Source organism: Phocoena sinus, chromosome 1 (assembly GCF_008692025.1).
Source record: "Phocoena sinus isolate mPhoSin1 chromosome 1, mPhoSin1.pri, whole genome shotgun sequence".
Taxonomy (NCBI): Eukaryota; Metazoa; Chordata; class Mammalia; order Artiodactyla; family Phocoenidae; genus Phocoena; species Phocoena sinus.
Window position 1 is genome coordinate 114,098,287 of NC_045763.1, and position 24,937 is coordinate 114,123,223.

A 24,937-nucleotide genomic window follows, 5' to 3' on the forward strand; every position below is an offset into this window, starting at 1 on the left:
TAACACTCCTCAGTTTCAAAGGAATGTGTTTCTTACATTTTAGTTAAATAAAATCAATTTCACTGAAGGTAAAGAACCATGTTTTGGGCTGGTTTCAGCACTCCAATATTATTTATAAGAGATGGTAGACTTTTTAGGTTAGGACTCTTAGGCTGGAATTATCTCTATTGCTGGTTTACAATTCAACTCTGAATTCATTTACTCATTCATTCATTAAAAAGTATTTCTAAACACCTATCATGTGCCAGGCACTGTGCAACACCCTGGAAATACAGTATTCAACAAAACAGATCCAGTTCCTAAATTTACAAGCCTTATACTCTAGTGAGAAAGATAAACATTAAATAATTATATAAATGATTTAGAACAACTGTTATAAAAACTCTAAAAAGCAGAAATATATTTTCACACGTTTTCCCAATAGCAAATAGTCAGCGGTCATGCTTCAATCTCCCAAATCTATAAATTATTTTAAAACCAGAACGTAGATTTATTATTTTACAATAGTTTGTACACCTTAACAGAGAATCTGAATAATCCACACAGGGCAACCCCCTTCTCATAAATAAAGATCCTCAGGAAACCGTATAGGATTGGCATATAATCTAGTGACTAGAGAATATAAAACCAAAACAAAATAATTCACTGTTCTTGAGGACTGACAGACTAGCCTTTATTTCAAGCATATATCCAAATCAAGATCCAGGACCAGTATCTGGGGAAAAAAAGAACATCCTATCCCTTAGAAAGTTCCATTTATGCAGTAGAATATTTTAAACTATGTGCCTTAAGACTTTTCTTTCCAACAAGATTATAAGAGTTTCAAAGGCAAAGATCATATGATACAACTTTTACAACTCCTACAAGAAATGTAAGTAGAATGCACAGCCCCATGACTGGCACTCAGCAAGGCTCAATAGAAGGTGCCGACGATTTTATTAGCAGTGCTAGCAGCATTTTAAGTAGTTACTCAACAAATACTGGCCAACTGACTAAAGTGTATTCCTATTCTATTCATTCACACAAACAGCTGAAAGAGTAATTTTCAAATCAACTGCATATGACAATTATTCTTGTTGTCTACCACTTCGTATATTAACACTTCACAATAGCATTCAAGGCTCTTCATAATCTGGCTCTAACTTCTCAAATTAATCTTTCCTTACTTCCCAACACACATCCTCTATGATTTAGTCAATTCAGTTTTCTTCAACTTCCCTGGTGCTCCAGTGGCTAAGACTCCAAGCTCCCAATGCAGGGGCCCCGGGTTTGATCCCTGGTCAGGGAGCTAGATCCCACATGCTGCAACTAAGAGTTCGCAAACCACAACAAAGATCCCGCGTGCCACAACTAAGACCCCACACAGCGAAATAAATAAATATTTTTTTTAAATTCTGTTTTTTTACTGTCCCTAACAAATCATGTTCATTTCTGCTTCTGTGCCATGTGCTTTCTTTCCTTTAAAAGTACAAAGTCCTATCTTCCCCACGATGTGTTCACATCCTGAAATTCAAAACTCTGAAAATCAAAGGTTTTCTCGTAACACCCTAGTGACAAAATGTGACCTGACCTGATCTGGATCCATTTTGGTCTTAATTACCACAATTTCTATGAACAGTCATACACTTCAGTGCAGAAGTACTAAAGTGTTTGATTAAGGAGTCTTCTTTGCCAGTTCTTCTTTTTCTCCCCTAACTCTATAAACACTGGAGTGCCCCCAGGGCATGCTCTTTCCTTTGCTATCTACACTAACTTTCTAAATGACCAGATCCAGTCTTTTGAATTTAAATGCCATCTAACACAGATGATTCAAAAATTTCTATCTCCAGACAGAGAACAGCTGAGACCCCTCCTGGAACTCCAGATTCATATATTTAAATGCCTACTTGACACGCTGACTAGATAGTTAATAATTAGGCACTTCAAGCTTAACATGTCCAAAGTCAATTCACCTTCGCCAAGCTCCCCAAATCTGTTCTTCCCACAGGCTTACTCATCTCAATAAATGAAACTCCAACCAGAAATATTTAGACCAAAAATTTAATCATCTGTGATTCCTTTCTTTTTCTAATGCCCCATATGTCCACTCGGTCAGAAAAGTCTTCTTTACCTTCAAAATATATGTGGAACCTATTTCTCACTAATTTGACAGCTACCAATCAGATCCAACTGATAATATCTGCCCTGTACTATTTATTTCAATAACCTCCTGACTGGTTCCTCGTTTCAGCCTTTGTATCTCTTTATAGTCTTCTCAACTCAACAGCAGGATAATCTTTTTAAAGTCTGTATCATATCATGTCACTCCTCTGCTCAAAAACCCTTTCAATGGCTTCCCATTTTACTCAAAGTAAAAGCCAAAGTCTTTACAATGGTCTAAATTCCCTACAATCCCCTCTACTTCTCTTCCATCTCCTACCAGTCTCCCCACTTAGCTCCAAGAAGGGGGGGAGGGGCACAGGTACTCTCCTGTTTTTCAAAGTCAATGAAAATACTCCTACCTAAGGGCCTTTGCACTTATTATTCTACCTGATTAGAAAACCCTTTCCCCAGATCACTGCATGGTTTGCTCTGTCACTTCCATCATGTCTTTGCCTAAATATAACTTATAGAAGAGGCATTCCCTTTACAAAATAGAAAAACACCCATCCCACCTCTTCTCACACTCATCCTGTTTTATTTCTCCTGTGCTCTTTTCACCATCTGGTGTACAATATATTTATTTATTGTCTACACGCTTCCATTGGAATGTAAAGTTCACATGGAAGTGGATTTTTGTCAATTTGGTTCAATGTACTATTCTAGCATCAAGAACGGTACCTGGCACATAGGTGGTAGTCAATAAATATTTAAATTAACTCCATGCCTTATGTGGGTTACATGTTATTGGCTTCAATTTATTCCTTTTCTAGTTTTTTCCCTCCTCTTTCTTATTTCTTAAATTCAAATGCCCATCCAGGGTTTCGTGTTACTAATGGTGAACTGACAGACCTGCCAAATATCTTATTGGTTAGTTATTAAAATAAATCCTTTTTGGAATAAAAACAAATAATAATTTATACAAAAACAACTACTTTTACATACACTACTCACAAATACACACATTTTAAATTTTCCCTATAATTTTTGATTTTCATAATGAAAGAATTACAGAAGTCTTAATGTATATTTATAAATATATAAAGTAGAATTTCTGTATTTCTTCCGAAGAACTCAAAGCATTTTTTACCAGTACTTACTCACTCTCAAAACATTCCAGAGAAGGGTTTGGAGAGCATGATTCTCTTCATTTTTAAAATGGAAAAAACTGAAACCAAGTGACACAGATTATTAAATAATAGAGTATCAATAAACTGAAAAGGAAATTAATTTGAAAATATTGATCACTACCCTAGAAATGTATGTAGGAATAGAGAACTATTACGTTTCCTTAACTTGATCAAGGAGAAAAAAGAATAGTATCCTTTGGGCATATTCTGCGAATCCACTTAGGCAGTAGGACTGGAAAATCATGATTGGCAAACTCCACATACCAAATTTAAGTGTTTCTAGTAAAGATAAATCCAAGTTCTGAAGATACTTCACAACAAAGAATGCTTTTATCTACTAAATGTAAACTGCCTGAAAAGCAGTCCCTACAGCAGCTGCCAGACGTTGTTTTTGAATTTTCAAAGCAATGTTCTTTGTGAATGATATTCTTTCAGCTTTTGGAAAGATGCATCTATACAATCTAGGTCTTCCATCCAGGGGCAAGGATGCTATGTTGTTACACAACTTATTCTGGTTCCTACTATAATACATTCAATTTAAAACACAGTTGCAAGGAGAAACACAGAACTAAGAATGCTAGAATCTCTTCATTCACGCTCAAAGAGGCAAATTCAACATTCATCTCACGTGCAACTTCGGGATTAACATTTTCAAACCACTGAAACAATCCAAAACAGTCTAGCCCAAATACAAGGGAAACTAACATTAATCTACCGCATGAAGCCCTTTTTCCCAGATCATTTTCGCTATGAACAAACTTTTTAGAAAATTGCTAATTACAGCTGACCCTTGAACAACAAAGGTTTGAACTGCACAGGTCCACTTAAATGAAGATTTCTTCAATAGTAAACACTACAGTACTACATGATTTGCAGTTGGTTGAATCCACAGACGTGGAGGAACCACATATACAGAGGGCTGACTATGTGGATTTTCTACGGCTTGGAGGGTCAGCGCCCTTAACCCCCGTTTTGTTCAAGGGTCAACTGTATATATTTTCTAAGTACTACAAATATTGAGTCCTTACAGTGGGTTTAGCATTCGCAATTTAAAAATAATAAAAATACCAAAGTTTTACTGAGCTCTTAATACGTGCAAAGCTCTATGCTAAAAGTTTTATACAGATTATCTCATTTTAAGCCTCACAATCACCATGAGGTAGTTACTATTATTCTTCTCTTTTTAGAGATGAAAAGACAAGTTAACAGCCAATAAAAGGTAGAGTCTAGGTCTGCCTGGCTCCTCTTAAACACTATGTTATTCTGCCTCCCAAAGATCATTTTTAGTCCTGATCTTATTACTCCTCTCTGCTACATTTGGCATATTTGATATTTGAAACTCTCACCTGGCTGCTATGATCACACATTCTACTGGCTCTCCAACTACCTCTCTAACCAGTCCACCATTTCCTTTATGGATTCACCATTCTTAATCTATTCCTTCATCCATTCAATAAATATTTTCACAGTCTCTAAATATGTTTTGAGAATTGTGATACCCATTGTAGATATAGTCATAAGTAATACAAATATAGTCCTTGGTGTCATGAACTTCAAATTTAGCAGGGGATACAAATGAATGACTGATCACACAAATACATATAACTAATAAATGTGAAGGTACTACTATGTGAGGTAGTATATCAAGGAAACGTGGAGGGGCGGGGAACATATCTTAGAAAAACATGTAACTATAAACTGAGACCCAGGGAATAGCCAGGCAAAATGTGGAGGTGAAAATGATCCAAAAATAGGGAACAGTGGGTGTAAAAACTCCCTGAGACTGTAAAGGTTAACAGTAGGTAAACCAAATGGAGAACAGCACAATACGAAAATGGAATGTTAAACAAAAATAGCTTGCAGAGGGTCTTGTTGGCCTACATGAAAGATATGGAATTCAAAAAGAAGCTCTGTAAAGGAGAGTAATGATACAATTTACATTTTAAGAAAACTTCTCTGGTTGCTGTGGGAGAATGATTAGAAAAATAGTAAAAGCTGATTCTGGAGTAACAGTCAAAAGATTGACAGATTAGGTAGTAGCACTGGAAATTTTTAAAGAATGGATGGATTAAGAGATATTTTAGAGGTATAATAGATATGATTTGTCAGTAAGAAGTAGGAGGGGAGGTAAATAAAATATGAAGACTTGAGCAATCATATAGAATTGTATGGTGGTACCATTTAGACACTCCTTAAACAAATATTTACTAAGTGCCCATTATGTAACAGAAACTTACATAGCACTGCAAAAAAACACAAAAATCCTGCCCTCATGGGGCTAGCATTCTATAAGTTGTTTGCCAGAATGACACAGAAGGGGAGATCAAGAGTTCAGTAATAAATGTGTTTAATTTTAGATGCCTGTGAAACATTTAAGTAGAAAGGTCAAGTAGACAGATGGAAATATAGGCACATGATATATACAGAGGGAGGCAGTATGACAATATATGAACATAAAATAAAAGGAGTTTTATAAGTTTTAGTTTTAACTTGATAAGAAAGGTAATTTATCTTATTAACTTTCCCTAATACGTAAAAATAACATTTTTTTTGGATAAGTACATATCTAAAATTACCACAATGCAGACTAAACAATGTTTGCAGATTTTTAGCTTAAAATAAGTAAAATCTAGCTTGACTCATCTATGATAATTTTCATTTTCCTTTGCAGTCTTTATTAAACATAGTTAGAGACTGTAATCATTGTTGTATTTCTCAACATTCAAAACCAGATATAAATTAACTATACAAAACTTTTAAAAATTCATAGCTCATTGTGCATTTTAATTTGTCCTGGGTTTCATGCTCTTTAAAATTCTTATAAATGACCATAATATTTCTTAGAATATATCATATTAGCTAAGTAATCACAGAAATGTGGGGATCATCCTTGACTTCTCAACCTAACACCAAAACATGTGAAAACCACGTAAATAATTTTTGATTACACATAGTTCCTATTCCACTGCCACTGAGTTGTCCAAAAAAACAATTCTTACCCAAAATATAGTAGTGGCCTTCTAACTCCTTTGTATATCCACCTTGCTCTCCTCCAGTCCCTTCCTCCAGCCAGAAGGATGATTTTAAAAATAATCTAATTATGTCATTTCTCCGCGTAAAACCTTTGGATGCTTTCATACTGACCTTTGGATATAAAAGTCCCTTATCCTAATCATAATTTATAACTTAAATTTTCAGTATGGTACAGTAGTTAAAGACACAAACTCTGGATCCAGAATGCACAGGCTCAGATCCCAGTTCTGGTATATTAATTTTGGGCAAGGCACTTTATGCCTTGTTCTCTCATCCATGAATAGAAACTGTTGTTAGGGTTCAATGAACTAATACATGAGTAGTACTTACAAAAGTACTTCACACACACACCAGTGTTTACATTTACTTTTTTGTTATTATCAGCCCCTACCTAACTCTAGCCACACTCTTCCCACTCTTCTATAAGCACAGCAGGGGCAAATAAAAGCCCCCCAAAGCAGTAACATATGTGTGACATACAAGTGTTCTAAGTACTTTTCAGTTCCCCAAATGTCTCTGTCTTCCTCCCTCTAGGAGAACAGTTACTTCTCTCTGCCTAGTACTCTTTTCTACCTGCTTCTTTGATGACTTCTACTCATCCTTTCCATCTCAGCTTAAAGGTCACTTTATCAGGGAGACATTTCCTAACCCCCTAGACCAGGGGAGATCTCCCTGTTAGGGGGTCATATAGCATACTGTAATAAGCCCCTTAAAACTTACCATACCAGTAAGCTATATGCTTAATATCCATATTTTATACTAGACCATTTGTTTCATGAGAATAAGAATCCTATCTACCTTATCACTGCTATATCCTTAGTAAAGTTCCTGGACCATAAAAGGCATTCAATAAGTATCTATTGACTGAATAAGCCAACATGCATATTACTATATTTTTAATCACGTATATAGAGAACAGACAAAATGAAAATTGAAATATTAAAAAACTGAGATATATATATATATATATATATATATATATAATTTTTTGGCTGTATGCGGGCCTCTCACTGTTGTGGCCTCTCCCGTTGCGGAGCACAGGCTCCGGATGCACAGGCTCAGTGGCCATGGCTCACGGGCCCAGCTGCTCCGCGGCATGTGGGATCTTCCTGGACCGGGGCACAAACCCATGTCCCCTGCATCGGCAGGTGGACTCTCAACCACTGCGCCACCAGGGAAGCCCAGAACTGATATTTTAATTGTCTAAACACTATTTAATCTCATACTGCTTTTATAACTTAAAAAATAAGCTCTATGTATATCACCAGTAAAAGACTAAGCAGTTTCCTAACTGGTTTAAGATGTTTTACATTAAACCACTGAATCACTGATGTTACATAAGTCACTGAAATCAGAAAAAGCTAAAATATCTTCATGAAGATACCAAAAAATTTTAAACTATGTCCCTAAATGACTTATACAACAAAAACTACACTTAAAAAGCTGGACAAATTAAGCTTTTTTACTCAGCTACAGAACCCTTTATGTAAAAGACAGGGACAATCACCAACAATTCCTAACTTTCAAAGTACTAATCACCAGTAAATCTAGCTATTTTTATATTTATGTATTGTATATATTTCTTAAATTCCAAGATGCCACTGATTCTAAGAGGCTTCATGAATCAATGACCGCATTTTCAGGAGGAAATTTTTTTATAAGCCACTACCACATTAAATGTAATTATCAGTTGTATTATTTCCTACTTTCAGAAACATTAAACTGGGAGGAAAGAATGTGTCTCATGACCAAAGAAATACTTATTATACCAACAAACTACTTCAGAAACTCAGAACAGGAAAGTGAAATAGCAGACATAAATTATAACTAGTAAGCCACAAGAGGAAAATATACACAGAAAGAATTCCCAAAGCTAATCCTTCGGAAAAAACTATACTCATCGACTGTCAGACAGATAATCTAATCAAAGCCTACTTAATTCTTCCTGACAAGCAAAGTTAACACAAACTGAATATATGTAACTTCAACTGTTTTTTAAAAAAAGGAAGGATGGGGACTTCCCTGGTGGTCCAGTGGGTAAGAGTCCTCACTCCCAATGCAGGAGGCCCAGGTTCAAGCCCCGGTCAGGGAACTAGATCCCGCATGCATGCCACAACTAAGACCCAGAGCAGCCAAAATAAATAAACAAAAAAACAAACAAACAAATATTTTTTTAATAAATAAAATTAAATTAAAAAGGAGGGATGGGTCCATGGTTGCAAGGAACATGTAGGGACATTGAACTCTATCCTTAGGGAATTCTAAAATGGCAACAGGAGGGAAGCAGAAGTTAACGTCAGAAAGATTTTCTCATTAGTGAATTATTACACTTTGACCAGTATTAAGGGCTGTCAACTCAGGGCCAATCCACTTGGTTATACACTAAACAAAAGAGTCGTTTCCAAGAGGGTACCATTTACATTGTAAATACATTATATTTATTTTCCATAAAACTTTTCTGGGAAAAAATTGGAGTCGGAATGTAAAATGGTGCAGCTGCTTTGGAAAACAGTCTGGCAGTTACTCAAAAGGCTAATCAGAGTTACCACATAACCTTGCAATTTCACTCCTAGGCATATACCCAAGAGAAATGAAAACATTTATCTTGGACTTCCCTGGTGGCACAGTGGTTAAGAATCCACCTGCCAATGCAGGGGACACAGGTTCGATCCCTGGTCCGGGAAGATCCCACATGCCGCAGAGCAACTAAGCCCGTGCGCCACAACTACTGAGCCTGCACTCTAGAGCCCACAAGCCACAACTACTGAGCCCGCGTGCCACAGTATTGAAGTCCACCGCGCCTAGAGCCCATGTTCTGCAACAAGAGAAGCCACCACGAGAAGCCCGCAAACAGCAAGGAAGCACAGCGCCCGCTCGCTGCAACTAGAGAAAGCCTGCGTGCAGCAACAAAGACCCAACACAGCCAAAAATAAATTAATTAATTAAATAAAAATATTAAAAAATTTTTTATCTACACAAAAACTTGTACACAAATGTTCACAGGAACATTATCCATACAATGAAATGTTATTCATCAATGAAAAGGCATGAAGTAGAGCCATCCCTCAGTATCCGCGGATAACTGGTTCCAGAACCCCTACAAATACCAAAATCCGAAAATACTGACGCCCCTTATATAAAATGGCATAGTATTTGTGTATAACCTACATGTATTTAAATCATCTCTAGATTGCTTCTAATTCCTAATACAATGTAAATGCTACATAAATAGTTGTAAATAAGATGTAAATGCTGTATAAATAGCTGTGTGCAGCAAATTCAAGTTTTGCTCCTTGGAACCTTCCAGAATTCTTTCCCCCATTCTTTCTTTCTATCTGTCTGTCTGTCTGTCTATCTATCTATCTATCTATCTATCTACCTATGGCTGTGTTGGGTCTTCGTTGCTGCACGCGGGCTTTCTCTAGTTGCGGCGAGTAAGGCTACTCTTCTTTGCGGTGCACAGGCTTCTCATTGCAGTGGCTTCCCCTGTTGTGGAGCATGGGCTCTAGGCGCACGGGTGTCAGTAGTTGTGGCATGTGGGCTCAGTAGTTGTGGCTCGTGGGCTCTAGAGCGCAGGCTCAGTAGTTGTGACGCATGGGCTTAGCTGCTCCACGGCATGTGGGATCTTCCCGGACCAGGGCTCAAACCCATGTCCCCTGCATTGGCAGGTGGATTCTCAACCACTGCGCCACCTGGGAAGCCCCCCACCAACAAACATTTTCAATCCATGGATAGTTGAATGTGCGGATGTAAAACCCATGGATATGGAGGGCCAGATGTACTGATACATGCTACAACATAGATGAACTTTGAAAACATTATGTTAAATGAAGGAAGCCAGTTCCAACAGACAACATTGTAAGATTCCATTTGTATGAAATGTCCAAACCCAGCAAACCCATACAGAAAGTAGATTAGTGGTTACCTAGGGCTAGGGTAAAAGAGGAATACCTGGGATGGGGAGTGACTATGGGTATCAAGATGCAATGTTCTAATATTAGATAGTGGAGATGGTTGCATTAACTATATGAATATGTGAAAAACCACTTAACTGTATGCTTCAAATTAGTGAATTGTATAGTACATGAATTATATCTCAATAAAGCTATTTAACATTTTTCTGGCAGATCAAAATAAAGTTTCTTGTGAAAGGGATTCCCTTCCTAGTTTACATAAAAACAGATTATGGACTAGTGGCAGTCCTGAAAAAACCTTTTTCAATTAACAGATTTCAATATGGCAAGAAGATGAGTTATTTGATATATGTTTGTTGCATGTTGACCTAACTGGTTATCTACTTGGAGAAGACAAAGGTAGAACCATTCCTCATTAAACACAAGAGTAATTTCCTCATGGACTTCCCTGGTGGCACAGTGGTTAAGAATCCGCCTGCCAATGCAGGGGACACAGGTTCAAGCCCTGGTCCGGGAAGATCCCACATGCCGCGGAGCAACTAAGCCCGTGTGCCACAACTACTGAGCCCACGTGCCACAACTACTGAGCCTGCATGCCACAACTACTGAAGCTGTGCACCTAGAGCCCATGCTCCGCAACAAGAGAAGCCACCACAATGAGAAGCCTGTGCACTGCAGCGAAGAGTAGCCCCCACTCACTGCAACTAGAGAAAGCCCAGGCACAGCAACGAAGACCCAATGCAGCCTAATTAATTAATTAATTAATTAATTAAAAAAAGAATAATTTCCTCATGGATTTAAGAGCTATATGTACAAATAAAAGCACTTGAAGAGTACTGGTGAATATTTCTATAGCCTATGGTTGAGAAACCTTAAGCAAATCAGGAAACGAGAAACCATAAAGGAAAATAAGTGACCAATTTGATTACATAAAAGCATTATATACCGTGATGTAAGATGTAAACAAAATCAAGGACAAACAACAGATTGGGAGAAAATATAATGAACATGAAAAAGGATTAATATCTCTAACATACAAAGTTATTCTATAAAGTAGTACGTAAGAAAAGACATACAGGAGATATGCACAGGCAATTACAGAAGACATAGAAATAATTAGAAACATAAAAAGATGATCTACCTCACTGGTAGTCAGGGAGGTGTGAATTAAGATATTTTTCACTCATCACTTTGGTTGAAATTTAAGACTGATAACAACTAATACTGGCAAGGTGGGAAAGAGGGCACTAGTGGCCACCATCATTTTGGAAAGTAATCTTTTCTATCATAGAAAAATAAAAGCACCAATAAAAGGATACTTATAGCAGTCCTTGATGTGCTACATACACAAAAACAGTTAAATATATATATACTCACACACAAATATACAGCCATGTATGCTATTTTTAAGTAAAAATGCAAGCATCAGCTCATATTTGTAAAGAGTAGAAAAAAACATGTATTTGTATGCACACAGAAATAAATATGAATGATTATACATCAGCTGATAGCACTGGTTATTTTAGGGGAAAAGGTTTGGAAGTAAACGGGAAAAATCTTGTCTATAAATATTTTTTTCCTTGCCCTGTTATAGAATTTGTGTAAGTTTTATAATTAAACACAAATCCAATAAAAACATATTTTTAAAAGATTTGAAATATACATAGGTACCATAAGCACACACCTCTCAAGTCTTGTTCATATATACATGAAATTGAGAAAACTAACCCAATAGCTTTTGGATGTACTTTCTAACTCCATTATCTTAATACTGACTAGCTATTTCCTTAATATATTCCTCTCCTTTTTGTTTCCATTCAATAGACTGCCACCTACTACACACCTCTTTATCTTTTTATTATTTTGTTTTATTGTGGTAAGAACAGTTAACATGAGATCTACCAAATTTTTAAGTGTACAATACACTATTGTTGACTATACATACAATGCTATACAATAAATCTCTAGAGCTTATTCATCTTGCTTGACAGAAACTTTATGCCTATTAATAAGTAATTCTCCATTTCCTCCTACCCACAACTACATGCCTCTTCAAACTAGATCAGGAAAAAAAAGACAATTGGGACTTTATGAAAAATGAGAACTTCTGTTCATCAAATGACACCACCTAGAGAGTGAAAAGGGAAGCCATACATTGGATGATGATATTTGCAACGCATATATCTGAGAAAGGAATTGCATTCAGAATATGTATTAAGAGCAGGTACTTCACAAGAGGATGTCCAAACATCCAACGCACACATGAAAAGTTGCTTAAACTCACCAGTCATCAGTGAAATGCAAATCAATACCAATGAAATACTATTACCCACCAAAACGGCTAAAATTTAAAAGAATGGCAACACCAAAAGCTGGGGAAGATGTAGAGCCTGATAAAGTTATAAAGTCATAAAATCAACTTGGAAAACCGTCTGACAATATTTACTAAAGATAAAAATATGCTTACCCTGTGGCCCAGCAATTCCACTCCTAGGTATATGCCAAAGACAAATGAGTGCATACTGTTCACCAAAAGAGGGGAGGTGCCCAGGTAAGGCTTCACAGCATCAACTTGAACTTTGTCTCAGAAGTTGGGTGGGTGTTCTCTAAGCAGCCAGGCACTGGGAGGAACATGAAAGTCATGGAGATATAAACGAACCGTGTATGGGAATGATGACAGTTCCAAACAGCTGAAGCACAAGGGTAGGAAGCCCAGTGAGACACAAAGCTAAAGAGGTAGGCAGGATCTTGAAGAGTGCTAAAGAGTGTGTCCTGCCAAGGCACATGGTCAGGTTTGGATTCAGAAATCACATGCATTTCAGAGACGTGTGTGGGATATAGCTAGGGAGGCTTGGTAACTGTATGCTGGAAGCCAATCAGGGTGGGTCACAGACAGACGATTATCACTTTGCTGCCATTTTACTGATTTTGGAGAATTACTTTTCTTATACCCAGTCTGTCATTCTAACATTGGTATGTTGCTTTAACTAACGATTCTCCAGAAATTATTGCATTATCAAAATGGTGAAGAGAAAAAGAAGGTGGCCAGATAACAGACAGTACAGCAAAGATTTACTTAAACCACCATCTAACCACCACCATCCCATGTGAGTTTATGTCCATTTTTAAATGCAATTCCTGTTGAAGAACAAGTAAATAATGCAACTGTCATTCCGTAACATTCATAATTAAGATGCTTATGAAACAAGAAACTTGGAGGTAGCCACTTTTAATCACCTAGTTCTAAGTCTCAGTCAATAGTTTCCAAATTTGTGTGGAACAGATTCATCTAGAAATATTTCTCGAGGCTTATCTGAATCCCAAATCATACTACTTTCTTAAACATCTCAATTCTACTTAAGAAGATTGCCTCTAACTATCTGGAAATTTTTGTTAATATTTTCTTAAGGACACCATTTACACGGAAGAGAACAGGCTCTCTAATACATACGAATGATAATTCTGACTTAGACTTAGGATCCATACATGATATGGATCAATTCTCTGGTGATTTCTGTAAAACAGCAACAAGAGATCAGAAAAACTCTAGGAAATATGTTGTTACTAGAAAAGTTTCCCCTTAATGTTCTGGAATTAATTCCTTTTCCTGGACTGACGAAGTCCAAAACTACCAGCCTTTAGGCACAGTGCCAATTCAACAGATGGGCCCTACATTTTCCTAATGGTAGAGGTGGATTGGCAAGTGTGAAGTCATGTGCTCAAGCAAGAGGGTATGTTTCATGCATTAGATAAGAGGGTTCCTGATAGGTTTTTAACAACAAAAAACATAGGCACTTCCCTGGTGGCGAATCCCCCTGCCAATACAGGGGACATGGGTTCGAGCCCTGCTCTGGGAAGATCCCACATACCGTGGAGCAGCTAAGACCATGCACCACAACTACTGAGCCTGCGCTCTAGAGCCCACAAGCCACAACTATCAAGCCTGCGTGCCCAGAGCCCGTGCTCCGCAATGAGAAGCCACAGCAATGAGAAGCCTGGGCACCGCAACAAAGAGTAGCCCGTTCACTGCAATTAGACAGAGCTCACGGGCAGCAACGAAGACCCAATGCAGCCAAAAAAAAACCAAACCAAAACAAAAAACCTATACACTGTGATTGCTTTTGTTCTCTGTCATTTCTATTCCTTCCAATTTCTGACACCTCAAATGTATTTACATAGATCTTTATCCACATCCAGAAAAACATGTCCTGCAAAATGCAGTAAGTCAACCTAAATGATATTAAGCCCCTAAGAGTTACAAGTATTAGTTACATCTTACAAATGTATTCTAGCAGGTTAGGTATGTTGACTAATTAAGTGCACAGATGAAAAACCAGCTTAATAAAAGGAAGGTATAACAATGCCCAATGATAGTCTACATAAGAAATTAGGAGACAACTTGATCTCATTCTTACTCTGTAAATTTTCAAAGCTAGAAATGGTTGTTAATGAGTAAGCAGCTTCATCTCTTTTGACACCTCATTCATTACTTTATAAACTTGTATTTATTTGTTTTACCTTATGTTGCCCTCCACAACAGATATCTAGGAAGCTAATGACTATTCTGGCCATCTTTTCAGAGTAACCAAGTAGAAATAGGCACTCTGGTTCTTAATTTCACATAAAATGAGTGTTCTGAGTTCTGCGACACAAAGAGCTATTTAACAGATAAAAGAACAGCAACTTGTTCCTCAACCATTTTATTTTTGTCTCTATGTCTTGACTAGTTAGTACTTGCTAGGTTTTCTTAGTCAGCAAAGTATTATCCCTAAAATTATCAAAAGATTCTTTCAACCCTGGCATTTTTAGTAAGTGTCAAGAATACTCCACAACTCAGTCCAAGAACTTCATCTCTTCTCTACATTCACTATCCAGGTAATCTCATGAAGTCCCATGGCTCTAAACAGCATCTCTACACTGATCAACTCCCAAATTTACATTTGCCCCAACCTTGAGACTTAGATACCCAACTGCCCTACTCAATATCTCAACCAGAAACATTTAATAGAAAACTTAAAGTCAGTATATCCAAACCAAACTTAATATCTGCATTCCCGCAACCTGCTTCTCCCAGTGTCCGTCATCTCAGTAAATAGCATCCAAGTGTTAAGGCCATCACTGGAATCATTCTTGACTTACTCTTTTACTCAGACCACACATCCAATCCAGGTTATCCTCCCTACTACCTTCAAAATATATCCCCAAATCCATCTCCCTGATAACACTTTAGGTTCAACTCCTAATCATCTCTTGCCTCAAATATCACAACCTCCTACTAACTGATCACTCTGGTTGCATTACCGTTGCCTTCCAAAGTGTATATATTAGCCCAAGTCATTTCCCTGCTCAAAACCTCCCAAGAGCTTCCTATCAAGTCCAGAATAAAACCTAGACACTTAGTCAAGTCTTAAAAGTCCCTACATTATCTAGGCCCTGGCTACCTCTTTTCCCTATTTTCTATTATTCTTCCCCACATTGTTTACTCTGTCCCAGCTCTTTCCCATTTCTGAAATACACCACACTACTGCCTCAGCACTTATGCTTATGCCCCAGATAGATTCATGGGGTCCTTCGTATCATTCAGATTTCTGCTCAAATACTACTGCCTCAAAGGACTTCCCTAACTACCTAATATCCCCTTACCTTGTTTACATTTCCTTTACAACACTTATCACTGAAGGACGTCCCTGGTGGTCCAGTGGTTAAGACTCCGTGCTGCCAATGCAGGGGGCCTGGGTTTGATCCCTGGTCAGGGAACTAGATCCCACATGCCACAACTAAAAGCCCACATGCCGCAACTAAAAGATCCTGCGTGCCACAACGAAGACCCCGCTTGCTGCAAGTAAGACCCGACACAGCCAAATAAATAAATAGTAAAAAAATAAAACAGAACACTTATCACTGGAATGCTATGACATCATATCCATGTATACAATTTCTATCTTACTACTCACTAGAAAGTGAGTACCATGATGGCAGTGATTCTTGCCTATCATTATTCACTGCTCTATCCCCCGGGCTTAGCACAGTACTTGGCATAAAGTACAGTTCTCCCTCGGTATCTGCAGGTGGTTGGTTCCAAGACCCCTTACAGATACCAAAACCTAAGGGATGCTCAAGTCCCTTATACAAAATGGCATAGTATTTCCATATAACCTAAGCCCATCCTCCTCTATCCTTTAAACCAAGTGTCCTCAACCCCCAGGCTGCAGACCCGTAGTGGTCCGCAGCCTGTTAGGAACCGGGCCGCACAGCAGGAGGTGAGCAGCGGGTGAGTGAGCAAAGCTTAATCTGCCACTCCCCATCGCTCACATTACCACCTGAACCATCCCCAGCCCATCCATGGAAAAATCTTCTTCCACGAAACCAGCCCCTGGTGCCAAAAAGGTGGGAGACTGCTGCTTTAAACCATCTCTAGATTACTTATAATATCTAATGCAATGTGTATGCTACATAAATAGCTGTAAATACTACAATATAAATGCTATATAGTTGACGGAATGAGGCAAATTCATGTTTGCTTTTTGGAACTTTCTGGAATTTCTTTTCCCCCAAATATTTTTGATCTGTGGTTGGCTGAATCCGCAGATGCAGAACGACATGGAGGGCCAACTGTATACAATCAATACTTGTTGAATGCCTTCTGTTGGAAGGCATAGGAGGCAGAATGCTGGTTTTTATCTGACTCTGAACAGAGGACTTAACCCACTGATACCCCAAAGGCCTAACTGTCCAATGGACTGCCTTGATAAAACACAGGCACACGATAAAGATTCCTCAAGAGTTAGAGATTTTTTCCTAGAATTGATTTGCTCTGGCATAAAATAACGTATCCCAAGAAATCTTTACTATACCTTAAGAACGAGTTTTGCTTGAACCACATGTAATATGATGGTAGCAATATGTTAAATCAATACTGAAAGATCTTGTCCTGGAGAAGGAAAAGGAAAATGCCCAAGGACCTTATTTTGTTTGTGACCGTATCCTGGTGCCTGGCACATAATAATCACTCAGTGAATACACGTTGGTCTTTTTTCTCAATCAAATGAGGTGGTTTAATAAAAGAGATGGGTTCTGCTTTAGAAGACTACACTGGGCTCCTAAAAATCAAAGGAAATACTAATCAGCTTTTAAAAAAAAAAATATATTTATTTTTGGCTGAGTTGGGTCTTCGTTGCGGTGCGCGGGCTTATTGCTGTGGCTTCTCTTGTTGCAGAGCACAGGCTCTAGGCCGTGTGGGCTTCAGTAGTTGTGGCACATGGGCTCAGTAGTTTTGGTTCATAGGCTCTAGAGCGCAGGCTCAGTAGTTGTGGCACATGGGCTCAGTTGCTCCACGGCATTTGCGATCTTCCCAGAGCAGGCGAGAACCCGTAGCCCCTGCATTGGCAGGCAGATTCTTAACCACTGCGCCACCAGGGAAGTCCTGTGATCAGCTTTAAAAAGAGAACTGTCATAACTAAACCCAATTCTGTTCAAAGACTTAAGGTTCTCCACCCCAAAATATTCACACAGTGAGATATATTCCTATTCACTTTGGAGACAAATCCTTGATTTGGTAAGAAGGTAAAATGAAGCCAAACACAAACACCTAACCTGGAGTTAAGTGGAAAAAAACAAAAGTAGAATTCACATGTGAGGAAAATAAGATAAACCAAGAATCAGGAAAAAACATGTATACATGTAAATAAGTTGTTTATACACACTTTCACAAATATATTTTACATATTCTTACCTCCTATAGGAAATATATATAAGGGAGGTCATTTGCTTTCCTTAAAAAATTTCTCTTTTCAGGAAATGAAATAACAGCAAATCTGTATTATGCACTTGCTACATGACACAAATTATGCTAAGAACTTACACATATTACCTCATACAATCCTCCAACAATCCTTTGCTATAAGTATTACCATCATTTTACAGTCAAGGAAACCAAAGACGATAAGTATTTTAGTATTTTGCTAAAGGTTACATAGTAAGTAGCAAAACTGGAATCTGAGCGTACTCAATTTGATTTCTTTTTGGTCCACACGGCGTGGCTTGCTGGATCTTAGTTCACCGACCAGGGATTGAACCCGTGCCCCCTGCAGTGGAAGCGCAGAGTCTTAACCACTGGACCACCAGGAAAATCCCTCAATCAGATTTTAGAGTCCACAGTCTTAACCACTATTTGAAATTTGCAACAAATTGAGGAGAAATATACCAATGTGGAGGCTGCGAGATTTTTCATTATTAAGAAAAGCAATTACACATTATTTTATTTGCCTGGGTAACTACTGTAGACAAGGCCCGATTAATTAAAATGCTGAAGGAGTGTATTCTAGTAAAAATTTTCTGAGTAACTAAAAGAGAACCAATTATTTTCTTGATTTGAATCTTTGTTAAAATTACCTTTAACTGTAAGAATATACTATTTTGTGTAAGTAGAGTGTACTGAACATAGTTCCATCTTTATTTTTTTGATGATCTCTAAGCACAAAGGCCAACCTTATATAGCACTGAAGACACAGGAAATCATAGGGGAATGGGTGGAAAGTTCTATAGTGATTCAAATTACAGTCCCCTGAACTCATTCTGCTATGTTATATTCACTTTCATACCCTTGCAGATGATCTTCCTCTACCTAGAATGCTCTTGCTATACCTTACTGAATAACTCATATTTATCCTTTAAAACCTGTCTCTTCCCACTGGTCAGAAGCCATCCCTAACCTTTCCTTTCTCCCCACAGACTTAATAACTTTCTCCCCTCTCTACCTGGGAGAAATGTATTACATCATATATTAAGTTTGTTAACATGATGTTCCTCTTACTAGATTCACAACTCGATTCAGGCAAAAAACAAACCAAAAAAAAAATCCTAATTTTTTTCCCAACACCTAAGCACAGAAATGCTAATGGAGTAAGTACTGAAAAAATGTTAGTTGGTTGAATGATGGATGAATCAATGAACAAACAGAAGAATTACTGTTCAGAAGAAATTAAACGCTGATTTGCTCTACATTTGAGGGGGTTTTATCCCCTTAAACACACACTCAGAATTATTTTTATAATTAACTTAAATCTCTAACTAATTGCAGTCTTAAGGTGATTGCTCTTTTTTCTTTGATACACTTCTGCACCTAAACTTTAAGTTTCCAACTTGTGTTACCATTTAGTTATCAATCATATACATGGAATCTCTACTTGTTTGAGATTCTTATTCTCCAATCTTTGTATCCTCATATATATATATTATATATATAAAATATTGTTCAACCCATAATGATTATACATGATTAATTCACTCCTCCATTTTCTCAAATGTCAGAATTAGTAGTTTTTCTTTCGAAGACAATCTTTTAAATTCTCTCCATTAAGCCCTGTTAAGCTTTAAATGTTACTATTTAAACTCTAGGACTTTCATTTTCAGCAGTGCTGAATTTAAGAAACCTTATCATAAGGAATGTCTCTACCACATTCTCAATGTCATTTACACCAAGAAGCCATGATATAGCTCCTTTATAATCTGACACACTGTCCACCTGTGGTCTTAGGACAAATAAAACTGAATGAGGGGCTTCCCTGGTGGTGCAGTGGTTGAGAGTCCGCCCGCCGATGCAGGAGACACGGGTTCGTGCCCTGGTCCGGGAAGATCCCACATGTCGTGGAGTGGCTGGGCCCGTGAGCCACGGCCACTGAGCCTGCGTGTCCGGAGCCTGTGCTCCACAACGGGAAAGGCCACAACAGTGAGAGGCCCGCGTACCGCAAAAAAAAACTGAATGAGAGGAGTAATTTGGTATCAAGTGTAGAAAAGACAGAACAAAATGTAAAACAAGAAGATTAAGTCAAAGATTCATGATTTATTTACTGTGGGACTATAACAAAAGAAATAACAAAAGATAAGTTGACCAAATTTTCATTAGTGATGGAATTCACATTCATCTGTCAGCCTTTTCTGGAAGGAAAGGATATACATCTATATTCTACTTTACTGGCAACCACTTCAAATCTCTATACTCTGTTTCATCTTCATAACTCAATAGAAATATTTACTTTCTTTTTCTACAGTATTTCTACTCATCATAACCATGCTCTGTAACATGGTTCATATTTAGCAGTTTAAGCAATGAAATGTATTTTGTGGGGTTTTTTGATATGTATTTTCAAATATCCACAAACAGAATTTCAAAACTCAAAACAAGGTGTATTTCATTCTCTTTATAAAGCAAGTTGATTTTAGACCAATTTCAGCTCCTATTCAACATCACCAGTATCATCTGATTTCATTGTGGTAACTAGATCCAGTTAGAAAATCAAGAGGAACCAAGAGCAACCAGGAAATGTTTTTAGCATCTTGTCACTATGACTAAAAAAACAAAACAAACAAAAGAACTAAGAGACATTATTTCTCACTCGTGTGTTTGAAAAAAGCTGATAAACTTTTCTAGGAAACATAGCAACTAACTGCATTTTTCAATGCAAACATCCAAAGACAGTGAGGTAAATTTCTATTCAGCTCATTTCTTTTAGTTTGCAGAGGGAATTCCTATTGACAGGTAATACAGATTGCAAGTATTTGGTATGAATAGTGTAGTTCCAACTATCATCAGATAGTTTATTTGAAAAGTTATATAAACCTAACTATGGGGAAATAATTCCCCACTTAAGAGTTAAAAGAATGTACACACTGAATTTATGGATGAAATGATATAACATCTGGAAGATTCACTTCAAAATAAGCAAAGCGAGGGAGGAGGAAGAGAGGCTAGTAGATGGGATATAGTGTGATAACTGGGTGTGAATAACTGTTGAAGCTGGATGTTAAGTACATGAGAACTCTATACTGCTCTTTTCATTTCTGTATATGTTAGAAATTTTCCACACTTAAAAAAAGGAACAAAATTAAATGAAAAAAAAAAGTATACACTCCTGTCATCAACTTGCATATGTCTGAGAGCAAATGACTAAAAACTATGGAAAGCAAAAACTATTAATGCTAAAAACAAAATTTTATATACTCTTCAAACATAAAAAAGTTAGATGCTCAATGAATGAAACAGAACTCTGAAATAGCAGTAAGATTATTAGTTAAATTTCATCATTACTTGAAGCCGTAATTTATCATGTTGTGTCAACATCACACTGTCGGGACTTCCTGATGGTCCAGCGGTTAAGACACTGAGCTTCCACTGCAGGGGGCACAGGTTCAATCCCTGGTTGGGGAATTAAGATCCCTCAAGCTGGGTGGCGTGGCCAAAAAATAGAAGGAAAAAAAAAAAAATCACACTGCCATCAACACCCCCAATGAGACAGTCACTAAGAAAGTGATTTCTTTTTTTTTTAAGAAAGTGATTTCTAAACCATGAAATGACAATTACCATTAACTAAGACGACAAATCATAAGTATGAAAATCTAACCTCTCCAAACGAAAGAATATAAACCAAATAAATTACAAGTAATTTAAAGAAGGATGATTTTTTTAAAAAGACTAGCAATATAGCTCAAAACAAAAACTACTTTCATTTCCCTCTCTTACGATAGCCAGGGTTAAGATATCTCATGCTTCTGGAAAGGCTGGCACAAAGCAGACCTCACAGTGGATTATAATATAAGGTAATATAAGGTGTTATATTACCTTTAAAACACTCAGATCAACATGCATAACTCAAGAATATGAAATTATTTAATGGAGACGCACCACCTACACATATGGTAAAACTTTTCCACTGTGTGCAGGTAGATCATTTTAGGCAGGACTGAATGTGTCCAGATGCTTTATTTGTAAGGCATGGAAGACTTAGAATAAAGGCTCAAGTGGTATTGCTAATACTATAAAGACACAGTGCTTATTAGCAAGATATAGGGAAGTTATACTCCACATTTTAGAATACAACTCAAGAATAGGACATGAAAATCACTTTCTATTCTCGATCCTTAAAGATCCTGTGTACTTTTTGTAATTATTGCAAGCATTGTTTTTTTAAATTGTGAAGTATCTCAAACATTATAGGAGACTATATACATATGTTATCCATATGCAGATATAGACACACTACACACACATATGACATATTAAAAAAAAAACCCATGAACCAACTACCCAAGTTAAAAATTACAGAAAGTATTAAACTTTTCACAAATTTACATGACATTCTTACACAGAGGACATGACAATAAAGAGACAATCAGACCATTTTTCTTAAGATATCTCCATTATCTTACTGAATCCTGTAATCTGTACTTTTAAAACACCTTTCTGAATTTCTTTTCTTTAAAAATTCAGTAATTACTTTTAATTTTCAGTACTAGATTCACGGGTAGTCTGTCAAATAGCTACTGGATTTCATCCCGTAAGTGTTGTCTATATACATGCATATCCAAAATGACATTAAGACCTTTTTACATAAACTCGCTATAGAAATATATCCAAGACAAGATCAGGAATGCTACCAACATTTGCCTCCTTTTCAAACCAGAGTTTCTTCATCCCAAAATTATCAAATGATATTAAAACATTTTTTAAGCTACAAAGTTGCATACAGAATGTGAAGACTTTGTAACTTCCTAAGAATAATAGCAAAACCTCTCTGCAACTAAGTCATGAAATCTCAACTTCTAGGAACATGCTTCAATCCACCTTGCCCTTTAGAAAGCCCCCACTATCATGCAATTCATAGCTTCAACAGGATTAGAATAGCTTCAAGGACAGAAGCCATATATTATTCATCTTTGTGTCCCCTGCATAAAAATAACTCAATAATGTTTGTTATAACTAAGATAAATGCCAGGAGATGAGCTTCAAAACACCTCAGTCCCAATGCAAAACTGGAAAGAGATGAGTTTGAGAATACAAATTATTATAATGAAAAAGAATAAAGCTATAAACATTTGTGTTATATTCTCTTATCACCTAATTCAGAATCATGTATTAACACTGGAGAAATCAATCTGCAAAGAATAAAGAATAAAAAACAAAGAATAAAAAACAAAGATCTTAAAGTTCTCCTTATCGGCAGCATGCTCAAACACTGTCAAAGAACCTCTCACCTGAAACTCGTACCAACATCTCTACCCCCAAACAAAACTATTTTTTTAAAAAAAAGCTTTTAAATGAGACCTGAATATAAATTGGTTCTATCAATACTTCACTATAATTTAAGTTTCTGAAATTTGTATGCATAATTCGTGCGACTGTGCTCATGCTCATTTTCTACAGTGAGGGTTTTTTCAACAGATTCTCAGAAGAATAAGTGACCCCAAAAAACTTTTAAAAACTGCTAATCTAGCAAATCAAAAACATTCCATTTTCCAAGAAATAGTTAAGTTGGCTTAATTCAAGTATTCTTCCCTCATATTCATAGAGGGGATCCTTAGTACAAAATTAGCCTCTGGAAGAATTTCTTCAGCCAAGCCAAAAAGTTCCAATATCCACAGGCACAAACATCAACAATTCCAGATCCCAAAAACAGTTTACTCGGAAATGCCAAAAGAAAATGCAAAAGGTGGCACACTGTACCACAAACCGGTCACCCTGTTAGATGCTTAAATACACCTGTATCCTTCCATAGTAAAATGTCTGGAAGATCTAAATTCCCTCCAAACTGAATAGGCTTTTTAGGAAGGTTTTCTAGTTTCAACTCCACACTGACCTGTGAGCCTCACTCGACTCAATACGTATCACTGTCTCAATATTTATCACTGTCAAAGACAAATCCCCTCATATGTACCCAGGCTGTTTCAACAGGGTCACCTTGATTATTCCCACCCCAAGGCAGGGAGCATTTATTGAAGAGTTATTCAACAAATATTTGTTGAATGAATGAAAGAAGATCCTTCCTCCCTTAAAGTTAAGCTGTCAGCCCCCATGTAGCTGCTATGGTACAAGTTAAACATGCCTCCCTCAAACATACAAGCTAAAGTGTCAGAAATGCTATGCTTCCTCCATAAGCAGAAAGTAACAGAGGCAAGGAATACCCATTTCTCACGGGCTAACCTGGCAAGGACAACCTATGTTCTGTCTGACACAACTGATCCCTACCAAATACCATCCAACCAGTCAATATGCCCCTATCTTTCCAATAAACTCAGATCTGCCTGACAAAGACCTCCCAAGACGCCATGGTATGGTGAATATACTACTGAATTAGTAGTCAAAATATCTGTTATAGACCCAAGTTTGTCACCAATTTAACACATGACATTGGAAAATTTATCTCTTTATGCCTCAATTTGCTATTTTGTAAAATGGGAGGAAACACCCATCCCACCATTTTCACAAAGATTTATTTAGGATCACAAACAAACTGCAAGAGCATTCTGAACAATAAAAAAGCTTTATTCCATTATAAAGTGTTAATATAAACTCAGATCAACAAGAAGGCCATCCATTCTTTATACCCTCATAGTAATTGTTCAAGTAAAAATGTTCTGGGCCTTCACATCTACACAGTTCACCCTATTCTGAGGAACAGACTATTCTTAAGAATAACTGGCTATGACAAGTTTCTCCCATCCCTGACCCCACATTTACATGCTGTATTTCTAAAATACTGCCATGACTTCTCTTTCCCAGCAAGTATTAAGGCACTCCCAAACCCTAAAATACACATACATATCAACCAGCAGGGAACACCCCAAGTTTTATTTTTAAAATAAACTAACTTATAAGTGGAACTCCATTACACTTATACAAATACAAGCAAACTCTTCCGGAACACTTTCCTTCCTCGCATACACACA

The 24,937-nt window shown here is 37.2% G+C and overlaps 1 protein-coding gene across 6 annotated transcripts in view; it reads right to left on the bottom strand.

Moving 5' to 3' along the window:
• Positions 1-24,937, bottom strand: part of ASH1L (ASH1 like histone lysine methyltransferase) — a 217,358-nt gene that overhangs the window by 190,883 nt on the left and 1,538 nt on the right. For 2 of the 6 annotated variants that reach the window (XM_032622941.1, XM_032622932.1), the window contains exon 2: positions 12,684-12,837. The exons of the other annotated variants lie outside the window; for them this stretch is intronic. The gene's annotated coding sequence lies outside the window, so the exon portion shown is untranslated. The remainder of the gene's footprint in view (positions 1-12,683; positions 12,838-24,937) is intronic. 6 annotated transcript variants of the gene reach the window in all.